Consider the following 19,120-nt stretch of genomic DNA (forward strand, 5'->3'; position numbering starts at 1 on the left):
GCCATTTTACCTTGGGTTAAACTGGTAACAGAAGTCTCCCATTTTGAAAAAAAGATGAGGAGATATGCTCATAAAGAACTTTAGCTTCTTGCTGAATACTCATCCTGACTTTCATTTTGAGGTACACTGTACACTGTATACCTGGTAAAAATATTGGACCTCCAGAACCACTATTCAGCCAACTCCGGGACTTGCGAAGTTAAAAAAGAAGAACTGCCCTGATGCCAGAGGACTGTCCCACTCCTATAAGAATTGCCTTATCGTCTGAGAAGGAAGACTGAATCTGCTTGCCTTCATCCAAAGCTAACCAGAGTGACTCCGAGGGTCAGTTGGCTGACTTCCTGTCTGAGCTACGGGAACACAACATGTTTCAGTGGCCTCCCTGCAACAGCCTAGCTTACCTGCAGCAAGTAGCCCTACCTCAACCTGCAACTGGATATGCCTGAGCATTGCTGGCCTATGCTGGAATGAGTCCCTGTTACCCACGAGGTGCCTCCCCAGATTCTGGTCCCTTGGCTGGCATCAGAGTGCACTCCTCCCAAATATAAGGTGAAAAACCTGAAGTTTGGGTTTCTTGTGACCGTGAACTGGCCTGTTCACAACAAGACTCAGCCTTCCACAATGACCACCAATGCAAACACTCCAATGAGACCTGCTCTTTGCATCAACAGCAAACACCAGTGACGACTGCCAATGTAAAGATGTGACAATGACCAGCAGCTATGCTTGATGGGATCTTTGTATTACAGTGACAGCCATTCTTAATGCTAGAGCGGCTTCAGAACCCAATACAGAACAGTTAGGCAAATCTGGCGTCCCCAAGTGTCCAACCAAATCTGCATTTCGACTCGACCTCAGTCACTCCATTCCATCTGGAGCAGATTCTTCTCAGCCCAGCCCTGACCCTTTCTAAGCCTAAGTTGTCAACTACAGTTTTCCGGGGCCCTACACCTTTTCAAATTTACAATGGCATTTACTGGCTTATAGACCAACACCTCATCCCTCATGCACAAGTTCATGTTCGACTTGCACTCACCACGGTCCAAAACGACACTGCCCCCCAGTACCGGACTATGTCCCATCTTGACACAATCTGTTCTACATTACAAAAGAGAGGTGCATGCCTATCCAGGGTTTGTTCTCCCCAGACACCCAGCATCACTAGCTGAGTGATGTGCTCCACAGTGCACCCAACAGTCAATGACATTCTGCTGTGGACCCAATACACTTGTGCCCTCAGGCAAACCCACATGGTGTGTAACAGCCTAGCTCACTGGTTCTCTTCTATTTTTCCCATCTCTCATAGCTGATTCTAGTGAAGTAGTCCCTTTCGAGTGTCTTTAGTTGCACCAGTCTGAACTCTGCATGTATAGCCACCTCCCTGGGGCAGCAACATGCTTGCCACCAAGCGTCATCTTCCAGTCTCCCTAAATAATATTCCCATTTGTTTCCCAATGCATTGAGGAGTGGAAGCCTGTTAGTGAGTAATGTGGTGTTAATCTGAGGGACTGCATGCATGTGTAAGGGGGCACCCGGAAATCTCAGTTCCAATGGCGTTTCATCTGCAATATCACATAGTCAGTCTGAATGGGTCTTCATGATCTGGGTCATCTGCATATAATGAACGTATTGAGTTCTGGTGGGTTGAAACTGCTCATGTAATCTGAGAACTGTATCAGCTTTCAGTCCCGCCAAACATCTCCAATTTTAGAAATACCCAATAGTTCCCATTTCCTATGACTCTCTATTGTCTGCAGCTCTTTCAGTATGTCAGTTTCCCAGAGTGTTGTCTTGAGCACCAGCTTGCCCGACCGGCCCCGTTTGGCCATTGCTTTCCACCAAGCCCTCAACACTGTAACAGTTGGAGGTGGCAATTAGATCATTTATCCATGTCCCATGTAGGTTGCTCAGATAGTCTCTTGGGTCAATGGCCCTCTTATCTGCAAACAGAGAGAGCTCCTGTTGTGTTTCAAAGTCACAGTTATTGACTACCAATAGCTGGGTTGTCCCGTAGCCACTGCAGGTTCGGGATGGCCACCCCTCCATCAGTGGGCTTCCTAGTCAGTCCTATCCGGGTGTCCAGTTGGTCTTTGGGAATGCTACAGATTTGCTCCAATTAGTATGGATCCCAGAATGCCTCCCAAACACCTCAATCATTTGCATAATCTTTAGGATTGATCTCTCTGGGTCTGACAGATATAGAAGTATGTCATTCGCGTAAAGTGAGATCACACCTTCCCATTCAGGGTTCCATCTCAATCCGCAGATCATTGATCCTCCCCATATCCACGTCGCCAGCAGCTCAAATGCCACGGCGAACAGCAGTGGGGATAGAGGAAATCCCTGATGCATGCCCCATGTTAAGTCTAAACTTCCTGGACACTGTGTCTTTAACCCAAAATCTAGCCAGTGGGTCCCCATATAGGAACCCAGTCGATGGTAGGAACAAGAGATCAAATACCATCTTCCACAGGACCGCGATCAGGTATGGCCACTCCACCAATTCAAGTCTTTTTTCAGCATGGAGGGCCAGCAGTATTTTTGGTTCTCTCACTTTGTCCTTATGTGCCTGACACCAGAATTGCCACCTTAAATTATCCCTTGTTGCTCTTTTTAACATGAAATTCTGATTGCTCCAGAGCAATGATAGAGTCTGTCACTTGAACTAGGCAATTTGCCAACACCTTTGCTAACACTTTCGTCCACATGTTTAGGAGTGAGATTGTCATTTTGTGGATGAATATGATGGTGGCCTGTTGTAGGTCTCTGGGTTGGGATTCTGTTTCCCTTAGCCGAGCTGAGCATTGCTTTGAGCGAGCCTACAATTTTAGACTTCACGTTTTTAAAATACTCTGGTGAGAATCCATTCGGACCATGGGATTTCCTACTTCTTAACTGTATCAAGTTCCTCAGAGATTTTGTTTTCTGTTAATAAACACTTGCAGGTCCCCCAGTCCAGTCCTGCGCCCGCACTTGACTGGTACACCTGACTCAGGTGATCAGCAAAGGCCTGTGCAGTGTCTTCTGCAGTCTCAGTAATAGCCTCACCCTCGCTGAGCAGCCTATGAATCCAACTGTGCCCCTCTTCTCTCTAGGCTAACCACACAAATAGCTTCCCTGTCTTGTTACCCACTTCATGCACTCTGACTTGTTTGTTTGGGTATTGTGTTCTTGCCTCCTGGCTGACCTGGGATCTATACTAATCATGTAGTAGCTCTATGCATTATGCAAACTCCTCCTCAGCTTTTCCTTGCAATAGCTGTGCCTCCAGCTCTCTACATCTCTTTTCCCTTTCTATCTTTTCCTTGCCACATGGGAGATTAGGTCTCTCCTCAAAATTGTTTTCATATGTTTCCCATAAGTCAGCACTTGAGCCCACTGACCCGGTGTTCTCTAAGAAATAGTAGTCTGTGGTAGGCACTATTGTGCAATGAATGTTCCAAACCATCAACTCCCAAGGGTGCACTCTCCAACTCAAAAGGACACGAGTCATCTGCAGGGTCGATACCAATGAAGAGTGGTCTGAGATCTCCCTGTGTAAGTAGTCTGAGGTGTAATGTCCCACCATATGTCTTGGCAAACGTAGGTATTCCAGCAGTGATATGGAACAGATGGAGTTGGCGTCATAGAAGTATTGCAGCTTTCGAAGATATATCTCACTCCTTGTAGCAATAGAGTCAGATCATCTCCCACCATTAAAAGTCCTCAGGGCCCTGCGCTATCCATTGTCCCTCCTTATCCAGCCCAATCACTTGTAGGACCAGGGGAAATACCAGGATGCCAGGGTCATGCAGTTCCAAAATCCGCTCACAGCCGTGTAGCAGCACAATGGACCTGTCCAAGTTTTTGTGACATGCAGTGGCAGGGGTTTACATACTAGGATCCCTGTCCCTTGGGATCTTGTGGTCAACCCATTGTGGATCAGCAGCCAGTAGCGACCGTGGTTAACCCACACTTATAGCACACCAAGTTTGTTTCCTGCAAGAAGGCCAGTCCAGGATTGCCCGTTTAAGTATCTGGTTTGAATCCCTCATTTCAGCTTATTGCTGATACCATTTACATTCCAGGAGAGCAACTTAAGGACCTTCCCCCCTGTTTGTAGTTGCCTTCAGGTACTTGTAATGCATGTTTCAGTTGTGTACCCCGGTCTTCAGCAGTGTTGACTGTGGATAAATGAGCCTGTGTGCCTCAAATCTTCTTTCCCTCCATCAACTTCCCCTCCCCACATGCTGATGCTGGAGGTCTAAAACTACCAGCCTCCTCAATGGCTGGGGTGTCTGTCATCCCTTCACATCAAATATTCAAAATGTGAATACTGAAAAACAATACTTAATAATGGAGGTATGTCGGGCCTGCCCTGTGTGTATCCTCTAGAAAGTCCAGACACATCCTGTCTGGGGCCTGTGGGCACTGGGGAGCTATATCAATTGATATCATCAGATGTCATTGGCATGACCACTGGTGGAGCAGTTCCTCCCAGTCCATCCTCCCCTGCTCTGAGTCTCCCTCCCAGACTCTTCAATTTCTCCCACAAGGGCAGCTCATCTGTTGGTGTCCACTAGAGACCATCTTTGTTGAATGTCTGCCATGACTTTTTCTCCTTTCAGTTTCTGCCTGGTATTGGTTGGGGCCATTTCTGGATGGCGCCATGCCCTGCGGCATCACTTGTGTTCCTCCCATCCCGATTCTCGGGTTCTCTCCTGGCCTTCTGCCATCAGGTACCTGAGGACCTCCAGTCACTCTCAAACCTCTGAACCTCATAAAAAAAAGTGTAATTCCCCTTGGTCTTTTATCCAGCATTTTGCCAAGAAAAGCAGAACGTAGTGGAGGTTCAGCCATCGCAGGTGTTGTATTACCACATAGAAGGTTTCATGTTAGCACTGCACTACAGTGGTATAAATCCAGTTAGATGTTTACATTCTCCCACCTAAACTTGCCTGGGGCTATGTGTTTGTGACATCTGCAGGATCTCTACACCTAAAGCTGAGTAATTAGCCACATGGCAAGTGGTAGGGTCCCAGGCATGGGTGGTCTTCGGGGAACACTATGGGCGCATTTCATTGTGAGCAATTTTGAAGTTTTACCTGTCAGTACTACCAAGGTCAACCATTCCCCAAGGTACAGTTCCATCCACAGGCCTTCAGCTCAGAACCCCCACGAGATGGACATTGTAGCTTTTAAACCTTCCTTCAGCGTCATTAATTTTTTCTGTCAAATTAGCCACCTCCTTTTCACACTGAGAGGTGCATTACATATCATGTGCTTAATACTCACACATCCATCTTTAACCTTGATAGCATGTTTAAAATCTTTAATTTGGCCCACCTCATCTGTAAACATTTAGGATCTTCAGAAACCCAATTACCCGTTTCCTTTAAAATTACTTCCCCAATTTCACAAGAATTTTCAAGTACGACTGTTGGTTCCCTACCTGGTCTTATGACGATGCCAAAATCAGCTTAATGCCACCACCCAAAACATTTATACCTTTTTTTTTGTGACATACACCTTTCCTTAGATCGTTTTATTGGAAAATGTAATGGATGCCCAAAAATACTCTTGTAGATGAATTCTACTTCCCTCAAAAGCTGGGGTGACAACATCTGGAGATAATAACACCTGGTTAGACCATTTTTCATGAAACTTAAAAATATCAATAATGGTTATTCTAGCTCCTGAATCCACTAAAAGAGAAATGGTTGTTCCATTTATGGTAAATTCAACTAAGGGGTCACTATACCATTTCGTGTGTTCTTCCCCTTTTGTTTCCACTACATTTACAGCAGAAATCAATTCTTCCAATTTGTTCTCAGTGACAAGAAGGTCAGCATTCAAGTCAAGATTCTGTACAGCCTGAACTGCACACCCCTTTGTTATTGGTGAAATGTCTTTCATCCCTACACACTTTACCAAATGACCTAGTTTTTTGCATCTCCAACATTCTTTTGTTGCTGCCAGACAATTTTTAAAAGAAGAAACATGGTTAAGTGTAGCACTGAGTTTTAAAACCTTGTGCTTTGGCAGAGTTTGCTGCTCCCATTTGTGCATTACTAAATTGCTGACTTTTATTAGTAAGGCCTGTACTGGTAGTGTGATTAATACTGGCAACTTGCTGGATGTTGGTGTCAACACGTTTTGAATCCTCACAAAAAGCCTCAATGCTTTTGGCTTAGTCAACTGCCTCATCTAATGTGGGAGTTTTGCATGCTAGTAACCTCTCTTGTATCTTTTTAGAGTTGCACCTACCACAAGTTGTTCTCTAATGAGTTGTGAAGTAAAGTTATCAAAACCACAACATGAAGCTAATGTTTTTATGGCAGTAAAATGCGTGTCAATTGATTCAGAAGGAGCCTGTCTATGGTAAAAAAACTGGTGCCTACGTACCACCAGATTGACTTTACCCTCAAAGTGAATTTCTAACTGTTTCACAGCATACTGAAACTGACCTAACTCATCATTCTCTTCAGGTTTCAACTCTGTTAAACGATCAAAGACATTTTGCCCTTCCACCCAGAGGTCATAATATAGCAAATTCCTTTTCCGATCCAGATGAAATTTCTGGCCATCATTAGCTTCAAGATATGCATTAAGTGACCTTAACCCCTTAACCATAGCCGCCATGTCAATGGTGGATCTCCAGGTTCTTATAGGAAATGCACAGGTGGACTGACTGTTTGCATTGAGTATTCTCTCTCTTTTTTCATTATTACTTAACGAAGATACCAAACAAAATGTACCACTTTAGATCGGCATCAGAATGAGTGTGCCAATGGATGAAAGGAAAAGATCTACTGGACCAAGATAGCAAATAAAGTAAAAATTACAAGTTTGTTGTTCCAGCTGATGTGAACTTAAAAACAAAAATTGAATATTAAATTAAGTTGAGCGTGCTAAACTCTGTTGGCATTCAGTGAAAAATTCAGATTTGATGTATTTCAGCGTGCCTATTGCTGTTAGGACCTCCAACCACTAGGTGGCCAGCCCGTAGTGGTTACCGATGTGAAGATCATTTTCGGTGGCCATCCCCAACAAACGCTCAGACTCCGCATCCATGCTTAACTACTGCCGAAGCAGGGAATAGAGCAAATTGCCCAACATATCCAAACAACTGCCTGTATTCACTGATATTAATGTGTTTGAAGCAAACACACTGGTAGAAATAAACTACTTGGAATTCTGTAAACAGATCACTAAGGTCCTTGATCTGATCATTCCGGTAAAACATCTGAAGAATAAGCGCAAGCTATCTGCCCCCTGGGTCAAGAAGAACCTAAAAAACCTAAGAAAGGGCAGTAAACAGGCGGAAAGAAAATGGAGGAAACGCTATGATGAAGATTATAAAGTAGCTCTGAAGGTTATATTGAGCAACTATAAAACGGAAATTGTTGAAGCAAAAGCCATGTTTTTTGCTAACACAATTCCAGAGGTGTCTAACAAAACCTGCCGTGTTTGTAAAATAGTCAATGATTTTTCCAAACCTGACTGCCTAAAAAACAACACTATTGTGACTCAAGACCTATACAATAGCCTTGCTACTTTGTTTTAGGAGAAAATCTCCAATATAATTATTGGTCTTACAGGGAACCAGGAACATACGAGCGACAATAAATCCGGTGTGTGAACACAACCACTTGCCCATCAGAAAGAGGATGGGGCATATGAGAACAAACTAGTAACTCTAGACCAGTTCAAAACACCTACTGAAGAAGAGTTTCTCAAACTTGCTATGAGCAACAATTCCAGGTCCCCTATGGATCCCCTCTCTCATAAGGTTTGGAAGGAGTATGGCGGGGAGCTTTTTCCACAGCTCCGTCAGATCTGCAGCCAATCCTTGTGCAGTGGAATTGTCCCTTCCTGCGGGAAGCAGGCAATGGTGACATCTCTGCTGAAAAAAAGGCACTCTTGAACCTCAGTGTCCAAATAACTAACGCCTGGTCAGCAAAACCCTTTCGTAATTCTTGGAAACTACCCTGGGGCTTGAAGACGTGCAATTTGGTTTTCGCCTGGGTCCCGGGATGGAGACAGCACTAGTATTGGTCCTAGACAAACTTAGAATGCAGGCAGACAGAGGTCAGTCGGCTATTCTGATTCTATTGGACATGTCTGCTGCGTTCGAAACAGTCAACCACAAAATCTTATTGAGGCGGCTTGCTAAATTAGGGTTGGAGGCCTGGCACTGAAATGGCTTCAGTCTCATCTGGAGAACAGGCAGCAAGCAGTGGCCCTTCCCCCCTTTCTATCTAAATTCAGAACCGTTCAGCATGGTGTCCCCCAGAGTTTGTCAATCAGTCTGATCCTCTTTAATATTTATAAGACACCGCTGATCCCCATCATTAAATCCTATAATATCAAGCTGGTGAATTATGAGGACCACATGCAGCTCATCCTGTCTCTTGAGGGGAATCCGTCCATTTCACCCAGTAACTTTCATGAATGCATGCAAAGTACTACTAGTTGGCTCACGGACAATTCCCTGCAGTTCAATGGGGGGAAAACGGAAATGCTATACTGCACAGCTAAGAAAGTCCCCGCCCGCTTCCGGACAATTTCTGGCCGATTCAGGCAGATGCGCCTCCTACGCCGACAGTAGCAGTGCGTAATCTGGGGGTAGTTTTTGACAACAAGTTGAGTCTGGAAAACCATGTGAATAAAACAGTTGGTACTTGCTTCTCCCTCATCAAAGCACTGCAGAACATTCTCCCTATGCTACCCTTGTCAGCCAGGGCTCTAGTGGTCAGAAGTGTTATTCTGAGCCATCTGTACTACTGCAATGCCCTGCCACTCGGTGCGCCTAATTTTCTTTATTACGAAACTGCAAAGAATACAGGCGATAGCCGCAAAGTTAGCCTTAAAGAAGCCACATAGTGCTTCTGCCGCTCCTAATGAGCTCCACTGGTTCCCTCTAGCTCAGAGAATTCAGTTCAAATCACTATGCATTGTTTTCAAAGCCCTGCATGGACCGTTGCCACTGCAGAAAAAATGTGTTTGGCATTCTCCCGTAAGAAATCTTCGATCCTCAATCTCCCACCAAGCCTCAGGCAAACAGAAGAGTTCCCTCAGTTTAGGAAGAAGCTTAAAACCTGTCTCTTCCCCAGGATGTAGTGCGGGATAGTCACCCGGTGGGTAAACATGTGCATTTAGGGGAGTTCCAGTCAACCTCAGCGCCAGGATACCCGTGGGGTGATAGTGTGCTTTATAAGTCCATATTACATGACATTACATTACTGTCAGCGCAGGAAGTGACAAACACTCCGCTCTCGATAGGAAGTGGAGAACATGCCACCATCAAGACATGAGTACAAATAAATTTGTACTTTTACTTCTTTGAGCACTTATGAATGTCAAGAAATTGCACAAAAACGAAGCGATACTGTTCCAACAATCGTGTAGTCTCAAGCTGACTTCATCCGAGCAAGAGGAGCGGTCTTAAGTCCGAGAATGCACGTATTGAGAAACTCTTTGTGCGGCACAGCGAAGTCTCGAGATGTCTTTGTGAAAGAAAGAGGTGCCGTCTCGAGCTAATGAATGCTCATGCTGGCACAGTAAATGACGGCTAAGTACATTCAGTAGCTTCTTGGGAATAGAGTTGTGCACCAAGGGAAAAAGCAATCAGCCTCTCGGGCTCTCGAGTCGTAACAGCATGACCTTCTTTCAACCGTCTAAATGCCAGGAACCGCTACCAGGATATTTTCTTCATCCTCGTCGTCAATGTGAGATCACCAAATAATATACCACACTGTTCTTCGTCGTAAGGATATCTCTATTGGAAGTATCCGGTTAATCACAAGAAACACGTATGGAGAGCTCGAAAACCGACCACCGCTCCAACCGTCTTCCAATTGGCTTCTACACTCCGCACTCTCTCAACACTCTTGAACTTACATATGTCATATGCAGCACACTACACATACCACATCGCCATACAAGCCATGATCTCCCTCAAGGCTCCTTGTACACCACTTGCTGCTCAGCTTTCCCGCTGCCAATATCCTTATGGCCTCACCAGGACACCGGTGCCCATGCACTAGTGACTAGCCTTCATGCCTGTGATTATAGCCTTGGACCATCTGGAGCCAGGGAGAGACACGGGGATCTTTTACTTTCACCCCTTTCTGACAACATCATTCAGTTCAGTCTAAGGGTCTTCACACTGCTGGCCACACGCCCTGGGCAACTGGGAGGCATTACTGCTCCTCCTGACTCAGCTCACCTGCACAGTCTGCTCACTGGTCACAGGGGAAGGCCCCATGCACCTCACATTCTGCTAACCTCTCCGGCTGCCATCACTCTCTGGGCCTTGACACTTCTGCTGCGAGCTGCCACTCGCTTCAGGCTATGAAGCCACACCCCATCGGCCGAGCTCTCTGTACAGTGGACCGGCCTCTGCACAACATCGGCCGCTCCTCACCAAGGCAGCTAGAGCCACCGCTTGCTGCCCTACGGCTGTTAACAATTCAGGGCTTGCAGCCTGCAAAGTCTCAGTGCAGGCTGAGGTCCATCTAGGCCACATCTGACCCTCGCCACTAACAGCCACCACCGCAATGGCCGGCCTCTAGCCCAGCACTGTTCTTGGGCCATAGATTTAACTCCAGAAGTTTTCTTGGATATCTCCTCTTAGGTAGGGGTGCAAAACTCTTCAAATGTGGTAGGTTCTTGCAGGATCAATCTGCCCCGGGCAGGAGCTCCCCAGAGGCATGGCTAAGTAGCCATCTTATCAGGCCACGCCACAAAGCTATCATTCTCTTGTTTTGATTAATGTAGCATTATTCAGTAGCATAAGGATGTGTGCTTATCTAATCACATTGTTCTTATACGTGTTGTTACTCAATGGTTTTGTTTTGCAACTTTTATGTATTTATTATATTGCATCATTGATCCATCAACTGTGTACAGAAATACTTCTTGCTGTATGAAGACAGGAAGACCAAAGTAGAGTGGGCCTCTATAGAGCTATTGGGTTTGGATAACACATGAGATCCCATTGTCGCAAAACAACAGTAGAACAGGAGGTGGGGGCAGGGTACAGGAGAGTATGATAGTACGGTTGTGGTAAAGGAAAGCGGATGGCAGTCAGTTTTGAGATATGACAATCATTCGAAGTCAATAGACTAAATGGATGCCACAGCATAAAAACTCATCAATGGCCTTAACAATAATGAAGTAGATATGTAACAAGGGTAAAACCAGAAAAAGGCATATTGGTAACTATCATGAGAACGCAAAAAAGATGTCTGTACTCCTCTTATATGTAGCAAGGGATCACTGACAGAATATCGACCTACACTAATATCGACGCAAGAATATCGATGCCCAGAATATCGAAGTCCTATCTACATAATGGTAAGTACAAAAATATCGATAAAAATATATTGTTGTTGAAAATATCATTGTTAAATTATCATTTATTTTGAATGTGTAAAAAATAATGTAAAATAAAGCAAATAACACACTAATACATATAATATAAAAATCAATTAAACATATATATCTATAAAATATAATATATATACTTAATAATATTTATAAATACTTATTTTAATAAATTATAAATTGTTAGAAAAATTATTACAAATGATAAATACATATATATAGACATACACCAATAATACAAATATAAATTTAAAATATATATAATTAAATTATTACAATATTTTTTATCTTTGTAAAATACATTTTACACTACATTAACTAAAACAGTAGAGAAAATATTGGATAGTGGAGGGGATAAAAGTACTATTCCTACTCCAGAGAGTGCAACAATAGGGAAAGTGTTGGATGGTGTAGGGATAAAAATTACTATTCCCACTCCAGAGAGTGAAAAACAGTAGGGAAAGTGTTGGATATCGTAGGGGTAAAAATAACTATTCCCACTCCAGTGAGTGCAACAGTCAGGAAAGTTTTGGATTGCACAGGCGTACAAATTACTATTCCCACTCCAGTGAGTGCAACAGTCGGAAAGTATTGGATAGCGGAGATGTTCAAATTACTATTTCCACTCCAGAGAGTGCAAGAGTAGGGCAAGAGTTGGATAGCGTAGAGGTGAAATTTACTATTGTCACACCAAAGAGTGCAACAGTAGGGACGGTGTTGGATAACGTAGGGGTACAAATTAGTATTTCCACTCTAGTGAGTGCAACAGTAGGGAAAGTGTTGGATAGCGTAGTGGCAAAAATTACTGTTCCTACTCCAGTGAGTGCAACTGTAGGGAAAGTGTTGGATAGGGTAGGGGCAAAAATTACTATTCCCACTCCAGTGGGTGCAACAGTAGGCAAAGTGTTGGATAGCGTAGGGGTAAAAAATACTATTCCCACTCCAGTGAGAGCAACATTAGGGAAAGTGTTGGATAGCGTAGGGATAAAATTACTATTCCCACTCCGGTGAGTGCAACAGTAGGGAAAGTGTTGGATAGCGTAGGGGTAAAAATTATTATTCCCACTCCGGTGAGTGCAACAATAGGGAAAGTGTTGGATAGCGTAGAGGTAAAAATTACTATTCCCACTCCAGTGAGTGCAACAGTAGGGAAAGTGTTGGATAGTAGAGGGCTACAATTTACATACTTATCAACCATAAATTATTAAAAATACATAACCAATTAATAATTATTTATTTATAAATTAATTAGATATACTAATAAATAAATATTAATAATTACTTTTTTTATAATTAAATTACTCCCCACCTTATTCTCCTATAAACTCACAACCTACTCATAAAAAACACAATTAATATAACGATGAATACATTAATTAATACTAATTAATATCCACAATTTTAATTAAATTATTTATAAATAATAATAATAATAAATAGGAAGAAATACTTTATTAAAATTAAATTACTTCTCACCCTACTCCCCTATAAACCCACAACCCGCTCCGAAAAAAATAACAAAATGAATACAATTATCTATTATTTAATTAATATTAATTAATAACGAATTAATAATTAATTACAAATTAATTATAAAGACTACTAAATAAATATTAATGATTACTTTATTATAATTAAATTACTTCCCACCCTATTCCCTCATAAACCCACAACCCGCTCCTAAAAAAAATAGACAATTTATATAATTATCTATTAATTAATTAGAAATCAAGTAATAACCAATTAATAATTAATAATTAATTAATTACGCATACTAATAAATAAACATTAATAATTGCTTAATTATTATTAAATTACTTCCCAACCTATTCCCCTATGAACCCACAACCCACTCCTAAAAAAATACAAAATTGATATAATTATCTATTAATTAATTAATATTAATTAATAACCAATTAATAAAGAATAAATAATAAATTAGGTATAAATACTAATAAATAAACATTAAGAATTACTTTATTATAACCAAATTACTTCCCATCCTATTCCCCTATAAACCCACAACCCGCGACAGAACTAAATTACGCAAACATGTATTTACATAAAATATTTACTGCTAAAAATTTAACACATACATTAAAAAAAACTACACTTATACCAAAATAAAAAAGTGAAAGTCCGAAACCCGTCCTAAGATGCTTGATTCCTGTCCAGGGAAGACATGGCCTGGCAGTTCGGTCTGGACTGTTCCCATGAGGCACAGGGTCAAGATTGATTTGCATATGGCTATGTTTGAACTGGGGTGGCGTGGTGATCAATAAAACGATGGATTAAACCCAGATCTGTGACTGGGGGTGAATGTTTGACAATGTTCAACATTCCGTCCATTATCTTTTTGTGTTGCATTTTCACCCTAAGTGGGAAGGGTATGCCCAGACGTGGGTCCCATGCTCACTACGCCACTGGAGTCAAGCTATCTTGGCTGATGAGGGCTGAAAGCCCGAAACCGGTCCTAGGATGCTTGATTCCTGTCCAGGGAAGACATGGCCTGGCAGTTGGGTCTGGACTGTTCTCATGAGGCACAGGTTCAAGACTGATTTGCATATGGCTATGTCTGAACTGGGGTGGCGTGGTGAGCAAAGAAACAATGGATTAAACCCAGATCTGTGACTGGGGGTGAATGTTTGACAATGTTCAACATTCCGTCCATTATCTTTTTGTGTTGCATTTTCACCGTAAGTGGGAAGGGTATGCCCAGACGTGGGTCCCATGCTCACTACGCCACTGGAGTCAAGCTATCCTGGCTGATGAGGGCTGAAAGCCCGAAACCGGTCCTAGGATGCTTGATTCCTGTCCAGGGAGGACATGGCCTGGCAGTTCGGTCTGGACTGTTCCCATGAGGCACAGGGTCAAGACTGATTTGCATATGGCTATGTCTGAACTGGGGTGGCGTGGTGAGCAAAAGAACAATGGACTAAACCCAGATCTGTGACTGGGGGTGAATGTTTGACAATGTTCAACATTCCGTCCATTATCTTTTTGTGTTGCATTTTCACCCTAAGTGGGAAGGGTATGCCCAGACGTGGGTCCCATGCTCACTACGCCACTGGAGTCAAGCTATCTTGGCTGATGAGGGATGAAAGCCCGAAACCGGTCCTAGGATGCTTGATTCCTGTCCAGGGAAGACATGGCCTGGCAGTTCGGTCTGGACTGTTCTCATGAGGCACAGGGTCAAGACCGATTTTCATATGGCTATGTCTGAACTGGGGTGGCGTGGTGAGCAAAGAAACAATGGATTAAACCCAGATCTGTGACTGGGGGTGAATGTTTGACAATGTTCAATATTCCGTCCATTATCTATTTGTGTTGCAAAAATTAATTTACATAAAAATATTTACTGCTAAAAATTTAACACATACATTAAAAAAACGACACTTATACCAAAAAATTACCTCACATACTTTTAACACACATACATTTTAGTTTAGAACACTAATGTAAACATCGATATTATTAACAATGATATTTTTACAAACGATATTACTGTCTTCGATATTAAATAAAACATAACTTCTTACCTTACTGTCGATATTCTGTACCATGATATTCTTGATGTCGATATTCTTGACCTACGATATTTAAAACTCGATATTATGGAAGGTCGAAATAAAAAAATTCAATATTCTGTCTGTTCACCAAGTAGCAAGCATTCAGGGCGATGGAGACTAGAAATCTAAAATAAGAAATGCTGAGAGCAAGAGAGAGCAAAAATAGATAAGTGAAAATGAAGAAAAACAATTCTTTTATGGTCCAACCCAGCAGTGGGAAGGTCTGTCATAGTAGGGTCACATCCACCAGGCACTATGAGGGAAGCCAAAAGCCATTCCAGATGATGGTGGTAACTTCACAGCCCAAGAGGGTGTGGCCAGAGACACTGAAATGAAGAAGGCAAACCTTGACTGCAGTGTTCCAGCGGCCAGGAAATACAGAGAAGGTACTTGCAACAGTGGTTCAATGACGGGGCAGAAAGTGAGAGGTGGGGACACATCCTCCCGGAAGGAAAAGAAAAATGTACCCCAGACACTATCAAAGGTCTCAAGTTTGTCATTTAGTGTGAAGGTGCTGGCCTCATGTAATGCCACCCTGTGTATCTCTATAGGTCACTTGTGTACTGTAGGGGTAGTGGCGAAGTATACATAGCTTGGCAACTGCTAAAGAGGTGGCCAGACAGTGGTGGATGTGGAAATCCAATTCCGGAACATCTGCCATGTTATGAATGAGAGTGAGATGATGGGAGGGCATAAATGTCGAGGGACTGTAGTGATATAATTGGGTCCTTACCTCCATCTAATAGGGATGCAAAGTTGGGCAGGACCATAGAATATGATGCAACTTTTGTGGTGTTCAATACAAGCAATGTAGGATCTTAAGGAATAAACATTTCAGGAGTGACTCTTGGATGGTCCTGTCATGATTGGAACACAGCAGTGCCCAGTCCTTGCGAGAGTAGTACATACCTAGAATGCAGTATGGTTAAGGTAAGGGATGGGCCTAAGTTCAAGGATTTAGGTAGAGCTCCATAAATAAAAAAACAAATTATTATTACCTGTGTTTGCTTTATTTTTCACACGTTTTGTTTAGAACTTTGAAGTTTTTACTTGCCCATGAATGTTTCATTTTACCTGTTGTATTGTGAGTTTTGCAGTCCAAAATCTGCTGTATTTTTAAATTGCCTGTGACTACCTAATTTTCGCTTCTAGTTTCTCCCTTGATCTGTGCTCAGGCCTGTGTGTTAAGTAATCCACACCCAGCTCCCATTTTGTCTTCGTATGTGAGTGAAGCTAGATTAAACCCTCCCCCTTCCTTCGTTAGCATCAGAGATATTATACATCAGAGACTAAACAGAGGATGCTCTGAGACAGCAGTAATTTGTGTTTTTTTAGGGATTATACACTAATTTTTTGGCTAGGAGAGTGAGGAAAGTTTCAGAAAAACAGTATTGTTAGAGGGCAAAGTTTGTTAGGCCCTAACCTCCAGAACTCGAGTGTGGATTGAGCATGTCTTTCTCCTAAAAGATTCTAAGTTGAGGAGCAGCTTCCAGACCCATGGCTAACAGCCTAAGCTTGCAGATTGGCTCCCTAGCTCCCAATCAAACCCTGAGCCCTCCTCTCACACCTGCACAGGCCCCTTAAGGGTTTGTTGGGTGAATCTCAAAATATTCACCTCCATTTTGTGAGCTGCAGTTTTCCTGTGCCCAAGATTGCATTGCATTGAGATGGTCAGAAGGCAGACGTGTGCTGTCTCTTTCCTGAAATTTAAAAAGTGATTTTCCTCTACCAGTGATTGCATCATTTTAACCTGTTTTGCGTGTGGTTGTTACAGTTTAAATATGTAAGTGTTTACCTGCCCAAGACTGCATTATTTTCCCCCTGTTTTGTTTAGAAATATGAAGTTTTTCCTTTCTGTGACTGTTTCATTTTACCTGTTGCATTGCGGGTTTTGCAGTCCAAAATCTGTTGTAGTTTCAAATTACACATGACTACATGATCACCCTTGATCTTTGCTCAGACCTGTATGTTAAGCAATCAACCCCAGCTCCTATTTTGGATTAGCAAGTGAGTGAGTCCAGTTTAAATCCCTCTACTTCCCACCTTAGCAACAGAGATAATATACATTAGAGACTAAACAGAGGGTGTTCTGAGACACAGGGAATCTGCTTTTTTTTGTTTAAGCTGTGTTGTTTTTTTAGGGATTGTACATTCATTTTTTGGCTAGGAGCGTGTTCTGCTTGGGTTGTCGGATCAGATAGAACCCGCTCAACAGAGCCTCTCTAACCCAAATCAGAACGTTACCCTCTCCCTAGGGCCTATTCACAAGAACACACCTATATATATATATATATATGTACCACCCAAGGACAGGGAATTCCTATTACATGAATATATATATATATATATATATACACATATATACATATATATATATATATATATATATAGCAGCCTCGCGGTCTTGGACAGACCCAGGACTTCCTGCCCAGACGGCAGCCTCACCCTCGCGGTCTCAGACAGACCCAGGATTTCCTACCCAGACGGCAGTCTCAGCCTCGCGGTCTTAGACAGACCCAGGACTTCCTACCCAGACGGCAGTCTCAGCCTCGCGGTCTCAGACAGACCCAGGACTTCCTACCCAGACGGCAGTCTCAGCCTCGCGGTCTCAGACAGACCCAGGACTTCCTACCCAGACGGCAGTCTCAGCCTCGCGGTCTTAGACAGACCCAGGACTTCCTACCCAGACGGCAGTCTCAGCCTCGCGGTCTTAGACAGACCCAGGACTTCCTACCTAGACGGCAGCCTCAGCCTCGCGGTCTTAGACAGACCCAGGACTTCCTACCCAGACGGCAGCCTCAGCCTCGCGGTCTCAGACAGACCCAGGACTTCCTACCCAGACGGCAGTCTCAGCCTCGCGGTCTCAGACAGACCCAGGACTTCCTACCCAGACGGCAGTCTCAGCCTCGCGGTCTCAGACAGACCCAGGACTTCCTACCCAGACGGCAGTCTCAGCCTCGCGGTCTCAGACAGACCCAGGACTTCCTACCCAGACGGCAGTCTCAGCCTCGCGGTCTTAGACAGACCCAGGACTTCCTACCCAGACGGCAGCCTTCACGAGTTCATCCTATGATCACTATAACATACGACAAGGGAATCAGTGTATCAGATCACACAAGAACTGCCAGTTTGAGCACAACCTGTTCTCTGGTTCGAGGGGCTCCTTTCTCCCCTATTCAGTTACCACTTACCGGATCAGGGTTAACATCTGTTCATGTTGAGTTGCAGCTGACTAAAAGAATAGGCTACCCTCTTATACAAGAACACGCAGCACATGTTGACTACAAACTGACTTTATTATATATATATATATCATATACGCAAGCACATAATGTAATGTAACACATAACCTGTAAAGAAAAGTGAAAGATTAGGTTGTACACTCTAATAAGAAAGGGGTCGACATCACCTTAGTCGTGTGTAGCCTGCACTCAATGGTCATCTAGGTCCCCTTCTCGTCTGTGCCTCGGCTCGCCTGGAGATCACACCTACGTAGCTCCCTTCTCCGAGTCACTGGGGCCTCTTCCTCATCGGCTACTCTCTCCTCTCTGGCAATTCTGCTAGAGGAGTAACTGTCTCTCGGTCTTTCTCCGTCCTCCAGTTTGTCATCTGTCTTCCCTGGAATAAGTAGTAGCTTTTCTGCTAACGGCTAGGTGCCGCCTATGGATTGAAAGAATAAGTGTCCGTATCTGCCTCAGGCTTTCACTAATATAGAGGTGCATTTTCTCATGGAAAATTCCAGCCCGTAACCTGCCGCCCACCAAATTCTTCTACCTCCCCGTGCCAAGGACACTTTCCCAGCCGGCCGGCCTGATGTAGCGTCTTCGGCATGAAGAAAAATACAATCCTTCGATAAGGGCCGGTCTGAACCGGTTCTCTCCAAGCGAATAACACCTCATAACTAAAACATCCCCTATAACTTGGAAACATCTCAAGCTGCTGGAGCAGAAAGAAAGATGGAGTCTCCCCCGTTTGAGGCCTACCAGGCCTGAATTCAACACGGCTCCATGAAATACCCTCACTACAGGGCAGGTTATCCCTAAGACTAACAAATCTATCCCCTAGGATATGTGTGCAAGCCCTAATCTATGGGGAAGAACACAGGATCATGTCGAAGTGCCTAGTAAATAGACTTCATTCACTACTCTAACCCTTAGGCTTGAATGGTAATAGACTGAAGT

This window comes from Triturus cristatus, chromosome 2_1 (assembly GCF_964204655.1).
Source record: "Triturus cristatus chromosome 2_1, aTriCri1.1, whole genome shotgun sequence".
NCBI lineage: Eukaryota > Metazoa > Chordata > Amphibia > Caudata > Salamandridae > Triturus > Triturus cristatus.